The sequence below is a fragment of the Microplitis demolitor genome, chromosome 6, assembly GCF_026212275.2.
Source record: "Microplitis demolitor isolate Queensland-Clemson2020A chromosome 6, iyMicDemo2.1a, whole genome shotgun sequence".
Classification (NCBI taxonomy): Eukaryota; Metazoa; Arthropoda; class Insecta; order Hymenoptera; family Braconidae; genus Microplitis; species Microplitis demolitor.
In genome coordinates this window covers 6,763,618-6,774,811 of record NC_068550.1, presented here as the reverse complement: position 1 = coordinate 6,774,811, position 11,194 = coordinate 6,763,618, and the positions used below count along the sequence as shown (strand labels likewise).

Here is an 11,194-nt window from a genome sequence, read left to right as displayed (position 1 = left end):
CAAGTATGTCGACCAATACATGGAATTGGTGCTATGGGCGACTTCATCCAAACTGGCTTAAGGGAAACCGAATGCTTAGGATTCTATGAGTCTGGTCTCATAGTAGCTGTTGGTTTGGATGGTTACCCATGCTGAAGGATCATTGATCCTAGGAAATGTTAATAATGAGCTCATGCAATGTTTCGCTATAATTATGGTATGCTAGAAGATAGGGATGTACAAAACGCGTGTATACTCAAAAGGGTGAGGAATCGGCTCCTGTAACAATGGGTGAACACTGGTTAGCTCCAGTACATTAACCCTTTAACGGCGAAGTCGGACAAAGTCGTACTTGCAGCGCCAAAGTATGGATAGCCTATAGCGTGCGCTCACAATCCCCACTACCTCAGTTTATGAGATTCAGACTCGGTCGTTACCGAAATTCACTCATGCCGTGGGTTCTTTTAGTACTCTATCATTTGCTATTCTAATGTTTTCAATGATTTTATTTTATTAATTATTTTCAATATTATAAATTATTTCAAGTTTCAAAGGAAATTTAAATTCAACTTTTTTTTTTTTTCAGCTATGAATTTCTCATAATTTCTGTTCTTTTTAAATTCTTGTCTTTACGTACGGTACTGCTCGCCAGAGCTCACGGATACACACTAACGCAGATACGCACCGCCCACTTGACAGGCCGAAAAGTGGGGAAAACGTCAAGAAGAGTTAAAGGGTTAATTAATTAATTATATCGACGTTTCGAAATCCGACTAATCATATCCGACAATTACTATGTTGATACTGTATTTGTAACAGTAATACTTTTTTCACATTAATAAAATCTTTTTTTTATTATAACAATGATGACAATACAGTTTATATTTTATTAATGGGTTTTTTTTATCGCAGGTATTTTGTCATCAGGGCTGTTATTACGCAGCTATCTCAAATACTTATTTATAATCGCTAAATTTAGATTATTCAGTTTAAAAGCTAGTCGAAAATTTTCATAAAATTATACATCGTTTACTTTAAACAGGTGTAGATTAAAATGTTAATTCTGAAGTAATTATTTTAGGAACTATTGGAATTAGATTTTAATTTATTTTTTCTTTTTTTAATCGTAAAACGGCGATAAAAATGTCTGTATACTAGAGTGGGGGACAATAGCCTAATATATATATAAGATTCTCACAAAAACGTTTTAAAAATAAACTCGTTTCCGTTGATACTGTAGCCATAATAATTAATTTTTAATAAATTTTAAATAATATAATATATTTATTTTACATTGTCTTTTTTTAAAAAATCATGATTTTAAGTCATTACACAGTGTACAATTTTTTATTATTACTATTGTTATATTTTTTTGTAACAGTAAATTCGGAATTAAGTAATCGTCTTCCAAATAATACTATTCCGCGATTGTATAAAATTGAGTTTAATCCAAATTTGTTTAGCGAAAAATTTTCATTTACGGGGAGGAGTTCAATTTATTTTGAAGTTATCCAACATACAAATTCATTAATTTTACATAAATCAAAAAATTTATTTATTGATAATGAATATACTGAAATATCTAACGAAGTTGGAAAGATCTATAAAGTAGTTCACCAATCATGGAATTCTAAGCGAGAACTTATCACGATTAAATGTAGTGACGCACTAGAAATTGGAAATTATACTCTCAAATTGCAGTGGAATGGTTATGGTAATGATATCAACTTCAGCGGAATGTATCGAGCTGTCGATCAAGATGATAAAAATAACTCCAAGTAAGTGTGCCGTTAAATAAAACTCAACTTCAAGCAAAAAAATATGCTTTACCATGTATATAAAATTTTTATATAAGAAATTGAGGTACTGAAGTTCCGTTATGGATTAATTATATGGGATTCCAGGTATCCACAGTTTACTATATGTATTTCCAATATAGAAATTCAGGTACAGGAGACTCTGGTTATAAGTTACATCAGACGCTCTACTCAATCTCACGTCAATTTCATTTTTTCCTGTAAGTAAGAGTATAGACAGAAACATAACTTATAACCAGAGTGTACTGTACCTTTGGTTTTTTATGTGAAATCAATACATGGGAATTCATGTATCCATATTTTCCCATATGGATTACTTGTATAGGAATCCAGATACCCAATCCAGATAATGGGGTTCCGCGCGGGTAATTAAATAAAAATTATTGTTTATGAAGCTAAAGTTCCGGGATTTAAGGATCTTTTTTTAGATTTTCGATATGGCTTATAATTATTGAGTTAACAAAAAGCTAAGATCCTGTGTTTTGTTTATGTTTTTTGTTAATAAAAAATTGAAATTTTGATGAATAAAAAAAATAAAAAACACATCTTGCTGAAAATTTGATTCTGCATCGAATGAGCTATACTCATTTTTTTGCCACAATTCTAAAGATTTTGTCCAGCAAATTAATTCAGGTTTTTCACAAAAATCTTCGTTACTATGTAACACTGTAATGGTTACCATTCTAGCATAGGAATCAGGACTATTCTTTTCTCTCCGTGTAGATTGAGTCGAAAGATTTAAACAAAATTTTGATTACACTCAAACATTCACAAAAATCTATTCTATAATTTTCCTCAAATAACATGTGAAATGATTAAATTATTTATTATTAAAATTTTTAAGGTATCTCGTGGTAACGAATTTACGGCCGACATTTGCTAGAACTGTATTTCCATGCTGGGATGAGCCTGGATTTAAAGCTAATTATGAAATTTCAATTATTCATCATAAGAATTATACCGCACTCTCCAATATGCCGAAAATAACTAGTGAACTTCTGAGCAATGACAAGGTTAAAACTTATTTTGATAAATCGATGCCAATTTCATCGTATCAAGTTTCCATTGTAGTTGCTGACTATAAATTTATTTCAAACAAATATGGAAATGTTACATTTTACGCTCCTAAAGGAGATTTGAATTTAGTTGAACATGCTCTAAGTTCAACGGAATTAATGTTGCCAATTCTCGAACGTTACACTGGTATTCCATACGTCCTACCGAAATTGGACTCGGTCACCATTCCACAATTTTTGAAACCATCTATAGCAGTAGAAAGTTGGGGACTCATAACTTACAAGTAAGTTTGTTAATGATATAATTATTCAAAAAATATATAAATTTAATCTTAATTTTTTTTATTCTTTTTTTTCTAAGATCGCAAAAAGTTAAATTGATAAGTAAAAATTCAACTATGATAACTTATCCTACAAAAATGACTATCTTGAAAAATATTGCTAATGAAGTAGTTCAGCAATGGTTCGGAAATTTAGTGACTCCATTTTGGTGGAATGATTTATGGATATGCAAGGGAATTTCATTGTATTTGCAGTACAAGTTTATCAATGAGGTAAAAAAAAAATTAATATAAATTAGTAAACAACAAAAATCTGATGGGTATTTCAAAATTTTCATTTTTTACGCGGGAAGTTTAAAAAAAGTCCCGCAATCAAAATTTATTTTTATTAACTCAGTCAAATTTTTTTTCAAATTTATTTTGTTTGAAATTTTAAAGAAAACAAAATTATAATTATTTTGAATTATTAATTGTATTTATATGATTACAGCTGTATCCAGAATTAGCAGCTATCGATTTTGAAACAATCGATACTTATCAATTTTTATTTTTAACCGAACCTATGATTGGTAATGTTCTACTGCCAATGGGATCCATGCCTGACAATACTTTGTCGATAAAGCAGAAATTTAGTATAGTTTACCATATGAAAAGTTTCGTAATTATTCAAATGTTAGAACATATCGTTACCCAAGAAGTTTTTCAAGCTGGCCTACAACAGTTTCTTAAAAATAAGTAAGTTTAAATTTTGACCGTGATTTAACTATTTATTAAAATTATTGATGGCTTAACTAACTAAATTATTTACAGCAAATTTCGTGGCGTTACATCAAACGATTTGTGGAGGAGCCTTCAAGAAGCTTACAACAAAAAATTTATTAACAATTCTCTGAATATTAAAAATATTATGGAACCGTGGATTAATCAGCGGGGTTTCCCTATTCTCAATGTAACAAGAGATTATAATACAGGATTAGTGACAATTACTCAGTCTAATGTATTGGCGAATCGCAAAAACATTACTTGGAGTATTCCAATTAATTATGCAACGCAATCAAATCCTGATTTTTCATCAACAGTACCGGTCACTTGGATCAAACAAAATAAAAAATCTATAACATTATCTGGAGTAAATCCTGATGACTGGATAATTCTTAATGTCCAACAAAGAGGTAAAGTTTACTAATAATTCTAATTAATATTTAGTCACACAGAAAAAAAGAATTTCTTTTCCCAAGAAATATTTTACATTATGAATTGAAGACAAAAATTTTTTCATGATAACAGCATCGAAACTTAAAGTTTCAGTGTCTCTGCAGCCAGTCGAAACAAGCTTATTTCAAGCCGATACTGTTAACAACTAATAGCAAATTCGTAATTCGCAAATAGCTTCATACAGTGGGTAGAAACATGCGTGTTTCTTCCCTTGGGAAAAAAACATAATTGTTTCTGTTCGGTGTTAGTTGTATTCAATGTTCATTTGCAGCCTTATTACTCTCATTTGTTTGCTTGCCACTTAAATTTACTCATTTGATTTTTTTAAGTGACAGTTTTAATTAACCATATACAATTACTAAAAATAAGTGAAAATAATATTTTGTCTAATTTATTATCTAATAAGTGACTGTAAATCACAGATTTCTCATTCTTTAACAGTTCTCCGCATCATCAGCTTGAAATTAACTTGTTTCTTACTGGCTGCTGACACTGAATCTTGAAGTTCCGATGCAGATAATCATGAAAAATATGGTGTGTGGCTCAGGGCTAAACACGATTTCAGACTGCGGGTGATGTCAGCTCTCACCTAAGGCTCGGGCAGCCAACTTCACCCTACTCTGAAATCGTCTTGTTTCATCCCTTGTCACTCAACATACTATTCTACACGCTGAAAAAAAATGCTAACTATTACCATCTTGCAGTAGGGAATGATTACCATCTGTAGGTGATAATCATTATTATGCTTTTATGTTAACTATTCGTTTCTCGTATGATAATATTTACTATTGCCGATAGTAACAGTTACCATCTATACGAAGAGAAATGTATAGTAACAATTACAATATATTATGGGCATGGTTCCCATAATGCATGGTAACTGATTTTTTGAATTGTTGATTATAGGAACGGCACCCATGTATATTATAGTTACCATTAGCATAATATTATGGTAATCATTGCCTTTATACTATGGTAAAGGTTACTATGATATTATGGTAACGGTTACCACATGTTATGGTAATCATTACCATAATTTTTTCACATGCGATATAGGAACTGTTACCATAATGATGGAAATTGTTCCCATACTTACGAGAACTTTTCCCAGAAAGTATGGGCCTATATCCCATAATTTTAAGTAATCATTACCATAACAGTATGGGATGATATTTCATAAATGATCTAGGAACGGTTACCATAAATTTCTCTCCGTACAAATAGTAATATTTGTTATGTCTGAAAAATTTTTGAGTTTTACCTACTGAGATAGTAATGATTATTATCACGGGTAAGAATGCCTTAAGGGAAGTATTATCACTTGTTTCAGCGTGTATTAAATATAACTTCATACGTAGAGTGATTTTTTTTATAACTCTGGTGACGAACTTAACTCGGTTTTAAAAGTCACTCCAGATTTTTCACAATTCATGTTTCGTGTATAGTTTCAAATTCAAACTATTCCTCTTTTCATGTGTAGATTTTATTTATTTATTTCATCTCATATCAGATTAAAATTTTTGTATTAATTTATAAAAAACCAACATGTTCATTGAAATAAATATTCTTTTAGTATTTAATTATTATCTAAAATACTCAAATTAATATCCACAAAAGTTATTTAAATTTTATAATTCTTATATCGTAACGGTATCTTTTAATAAATTTGATCAATTAATGCCAATCATTACGTTCGTATAAATTTACTTACTTTCACTCGTATGTTTAACTAAAAATGTACGTACTTTTACGAATTCAAGGATATAAATATATTTATATTCATATTTGTGATAATTATTTCCATGAATACATAGAAAATATTATTATTATATTTCCGGTCAAGTTCATAATAATCATGAAGAATTTTTTTTTAACAGGATACTACAAAGTTCATTATGACGTAGAAAATTTAAAACGCATTATAAATTACCTGCACTCGGATAATTACAACAAAATACATCCTATTAATCGTGCAAGAATTATTGATGATGTCTATGAATCATTCACACATAATTACGATTACTATAAACTGGCAATCGATCTTATTGGATATCTCAGCCATGAAAAAAATTACGTTGCTTGGTTTTCTGGTGTCGATCTTATTAATCGAATTATAAAAGTAACGAGTATAAGTGGTAATAATTTGTTCAAAAATTACATAAATATCATTACCAAAAATATAATAGATGATATCGGAATGACAGAACATGAAAATGATTCAAAATTAGTTATACGATTAAGACGTTCTCTATTATCGATTATTTGTCGATTTGATAATGAAAAATGCAAACCTACCGCTTATTATTTATATAAATCATTAATTAATGGAACCTCTGAAATAACGTAAGTAAATTTTTTTTAGCAATAATTATTTGGGGTAGACCGGGGCACAACTGCTCCTGATGCTAATATTATTTTTGTGGCTTTTGATCACTGGGTACAAGTTGTTTTGATCTATTTCGAATAAATTTATCATTACTTTGCTATAAATTAAGCGAAAAAATTTATTTTAAGGGCACGATAAATCCCCTCTGAACGTTTTTCTGGAGTGTTCATCGTGCTCCGTATATCTTGTATTGCTTTGAAATTTGGTACACATCCCTAATTAAAAACTCAGTTTCAATCAGATTCAATCTTATTTAATCGAAGTTTTTAATCAGAGATTTAAAACTCATATACATATAATGACAAAAAAATTTTCGGAAAATTTTTGAAAGGTTGCGTTGTGTCACGGCCCTCTCTACATAAATTTATAATAATTAATATATATATTTTTTTACAGAAATCTAAAACCCATATATCCATGGGTTTTGTGTAATGTATTTCAAGATTTTAATTCTACTGAATGGGATAATATATTTTCTCATAAATTAATCAAATTTACAAATAGTTCAAGTTATAATTTTGAGTATTTACACTGCGTGAAGTCTGATAAAATCATTGAAAAATATTTTAATAAAATTATTAGTAATACGACAAACGAAAATATTAACGATCTAGTTACGATTTTTGATAATATTATTCATGATCCTCAACAAAACAACACAAACTTTTTATTGGATTACTTTATCAGAAATTTTAAGGCTCTAGAGAATAAGTAAGTATATATTTATAAAATTTTATTTTATTTATCGTTTGGTATTTTTACAGAAGGAAAAGCCGAGCAAAATTGCGCACTCCCCAAAATTAAATTATTTTTAAAAAATATTTTTTTTTGGAATTTAAAAAAAAAATAGATTATCAATTAGTTTTAATAAATGTTCAATTATTCAAAATTAATTGACGCCTTACAATATGGCAACATAATAATTAAAGTGGGAAAGGCCGGATATGGTTGTCACATTGGTCATCAGTGGCGATCGGCGATCGGCAGTCGAACTCCATTAACTCGGACAATTAGTCTACGGAGGAGTGGAAATTTCCGAGTTAACGGATGCCTTTTCTCGAAAATTAAACGCATATACTCTTACATCTACAGGAATAATGCATAGATAAACATTGGCAGGGTGCGCGACGAAAACGACATCTATTGACCGCATTAAATGATGCTCAATAAGCGTTTAGAAAATGACAAATTTTTGAAAATATGAAAATTAAAATTTATAATCGCGAAAAATATACATGCAATACGACATGTGAAAGATGCAATAAATATTGTGCATTGTTTTGAAAAAATCAAGTATAAAAAATTTTAATAAATATAAAATAGATCCCTGTTTAAAAATATTGATTGAAAAGAATTAAAAATGCTGAAATTCAAATTCTTTTCAATAATTTCAATTCTTTGTTTATATATATAGATATACAGTTTGCATAGGGTGATCGCTTCTCAATTATTTTCAATCAGTATTTCTAACCAGGGATATTATTTCGAACGGAATAAGGTTAACTGAAAATAATAATAACAATAATAATCACAATAGCAGTATAGAGATAAAATAATTATAATTCTTAAAAATTTTAAAGTATCGCATAATACATTATTTCAACCTTGCTTCCATGGTGATCTATCAAAATTACAATAATTATATTTTATTAGAAATTGACAAAAACAAAATTATTTTTCATCTCACATAACATAGCGCATCAATTTTTGTAAACATACTAGAAAGTTAGGTTATCCATTACTTCCTTTTTTCTCCTTATTGCATGTATCCATTTCTTTCTTTTTTCTAATTTCTAACTGACAGTTGGAAATATATAAAATTTGCAGTTACTATTTTTTCCTGTATTTTTCTAACTGATTACACAAAAAACTGTTATTTAGCACTTTTTTCATTTACTTGTTTACAACGCCAGTATAATTTAATGCGTATTTTTTCCATTGCGTACACTGCAGTTGATTCGGTTGTCCCCGCCCAATACTCTACACCCTGACATGCGAGAGACAGTGAAGTTCGTAGCGGGGGTCAAGATTACGGGGAAGTTCTGAGATAATGGAATCCGAGTTAATTAAGTTCGACTATATTTCGTTCGTTGTCTTTCGTTATGACAACTGTGACAACTACATCCGACCTCCCCTACTTTATGATAATTAAAAATAATTTTGCTAAAAAAAAATTTTTAGCAAATGTTTTGATCGGCCGATTTTGTTCGCCCGTTTTATTTTGCCGACCTCTTTGCTGTAATTCAATAATTATAATTAAAAAAATTGTTTTATAGATTTTTGTCAATCGGTAATAAAAATGCAATTCCACATGTAATCAAACAGTTCACTGAATATCTAGAAGATCAGAATCAATGGGAAAAGGTAAATTATACACTTGAAAAAAAAATTCATACAATTTATTATACATATTTAATAAAACGTTTTTTTTGTTGCAGTTTATAAGATTCATCCAGTCTCGAGCTCTTGAATTAAATAATAATTATCAAGTTTATAAAAAGAACGTCCTGGAAGTAATTTCTTCATACGTGTATAAAAAAGATTATGAGTACGATTACTTCGAATCTATTTATGACAACAGATTGGAAACGTTAAAAATGCAATACTGATAAATATCTATTACCTAATTTATCATTATATTTTTTTTTATCATTTGGGCAAACTACAATCAATTTTACACCAAAACTATTTTCATTATATTAAAATAAATCAAATTAATAATAAACATAAAAATTTGTGAATCAAAAATAAAACTATATTTTTTCTCTAAGGTATTCTATTTCATTGTATATATTTTTATTTAAAAAAGAGAGTATGTTTTAAAACGTTATGGTAACAATTTGTCAACTTTTTGATAATATTTTTGTAACTTTTTAATTACACTTTATAACGTTTTATAGATAAGCAGCAATTAGTTTTTTGACACCAAAAAACTGAAAAATTGACAACTTTTTTATGTCAATAAATCGGTTTCAGAATGTTATCTTTATGCTAACAAATTAGATGTGTTTATGTTGACGGAATGCTAGCAAATTGTTAAGGAATTTTGAGGGATTATGGATACAATAAATAGTAGGGGAAAAATAGTCTTATTTTCACAACAAGTGTAATCGTGCGTTTCTGATTTTTTGACTTGAAAATCGAGCGCAAAATTTAACTGATTCTACGGCCATCTATTAGAACAATTCTATGTTAATTAACACTTCTCAGTCACTCGGAACCATGTCAGAGGCACCCTAGATCGAATTCTATTTGAATTTAGACAACAGTGGGGTAGTTCCACGCCTCCAATTAATTAATATTTATATTTAATAACTTACAATTAATTAATTTAATTTATTCGGGACAAATTTAATTAACTATAGTTCGTGGTTATCAGACACGGAATAACCAGGTCCCACTGTTATACAAGTAGGCTACATTAATCGTTATTTGTCAAGTATAATGTTTTTAATACGAGTCATAGGCGCACAGCAACCAATGACTTGATTTTCCATGGGGATTAAGAATGGGAAGTACTAAACAAATTTTCGAATTTTACTATTCTAATTACGTCTTAAACAATTATGACTCGAATGATGAAAGTGTTCCGAAAAAGTTTATCTTACACATTTTTTTAGAAGCTATATAAAAATTACTGTTATAAAATTAAAGAAAAACAGCTAAAATCCACGTCCAAATATTGAGATTATCTTGTCGTTAAATTAAGGTAGGAGACTGACGTCAACTTGTCTATGAGGGTATAAACTATTATAACACACTGATAAGAAATGTAGGAATCTTCATTGCTTTGTCATAAATTATTTTTCACCAGTCGATAAACGGTTTTTACCCAGATATCCTGATATATTGCGACAAATAGCAACAGTGGGTCGTCGCTAGCTTGCTGTTAGCTTGGCTACCAGGGTATAACCATTCGCTTGCAACTTGACGTAAATTTGCAACTGAAACTTGACGCTAACATTTCTGCAACTCGTTGGCGTTTTGCAACAGTTAATGACAACTTATCGCTAAGTTGAATGCCATAACTTGGGCGAGCAAGAAATTGCCAACAACTTGACGGAAACTTTTTCTGCTAAAGAGCCTTCATATTGCGGCCGCAAATCGTCGCCAACTTTTTGAAAAAGTTAAAGCCAATTTGTAGTCACCAATTGAATAGTCAAATATTACCCTCAACTTGACGGCACATTGACCAAAACGTTCTTCGTAACTAGTTGTCGATTGTGGAGAAACTGTGATGGTTATCTCTTGGTAGATTTTAACGTTCGACATGGACATATCTTAAAGAAAATAATAGAATTGATTCTGGGTCGAAAAATTTGATTTGATTTTAGTCTAATTAGACTAGATTTGGACTAATTGGTCTGTATTTGAACTAGTTGATGTGTTTTTGATCTTTTATAAAAATTTCGAGCTGTTTGTGATCTGTTGTTTTAAAAATCAATTAAGTTACAGGCAGACAAAACTAGACTAATTCTTGAACTTACAATTAGAAAAATT

General features: G+C 29.6%; 1 long non-coding RNA gene across 1 annotated transcript; it reads left to right on the top strand.

Annotated features, from left to right (window-relative positions):
• The first annotated feature begins 1,211 nt into the window (after positions 1 to 1,211).
• Positions 1,212 to 9,450, top strand: LOC103568773 (leucyl-cystinyl aminopeptidase). The gene is made up of 9 exons (XR_001345432.2): positions 1,212 to 1,757; positions 2,641 to 3,096; positions 3,174 to 3,366; positions 3,584 to 3,828; positions 3,904 to 4,265; positions 6,186 to 6,651; positions 7,091 to 7,405; positions 8,971 to 9,058; positions 9,133 to 9,450. It is a non-coding gene; the product is annotated as a leucyl-cystinyl aminopeptidase (long non-coding RNA).
• The last annotated feature ends 1,744 nt before the right edge of the window (positions 9,451 to 11,194 follow it).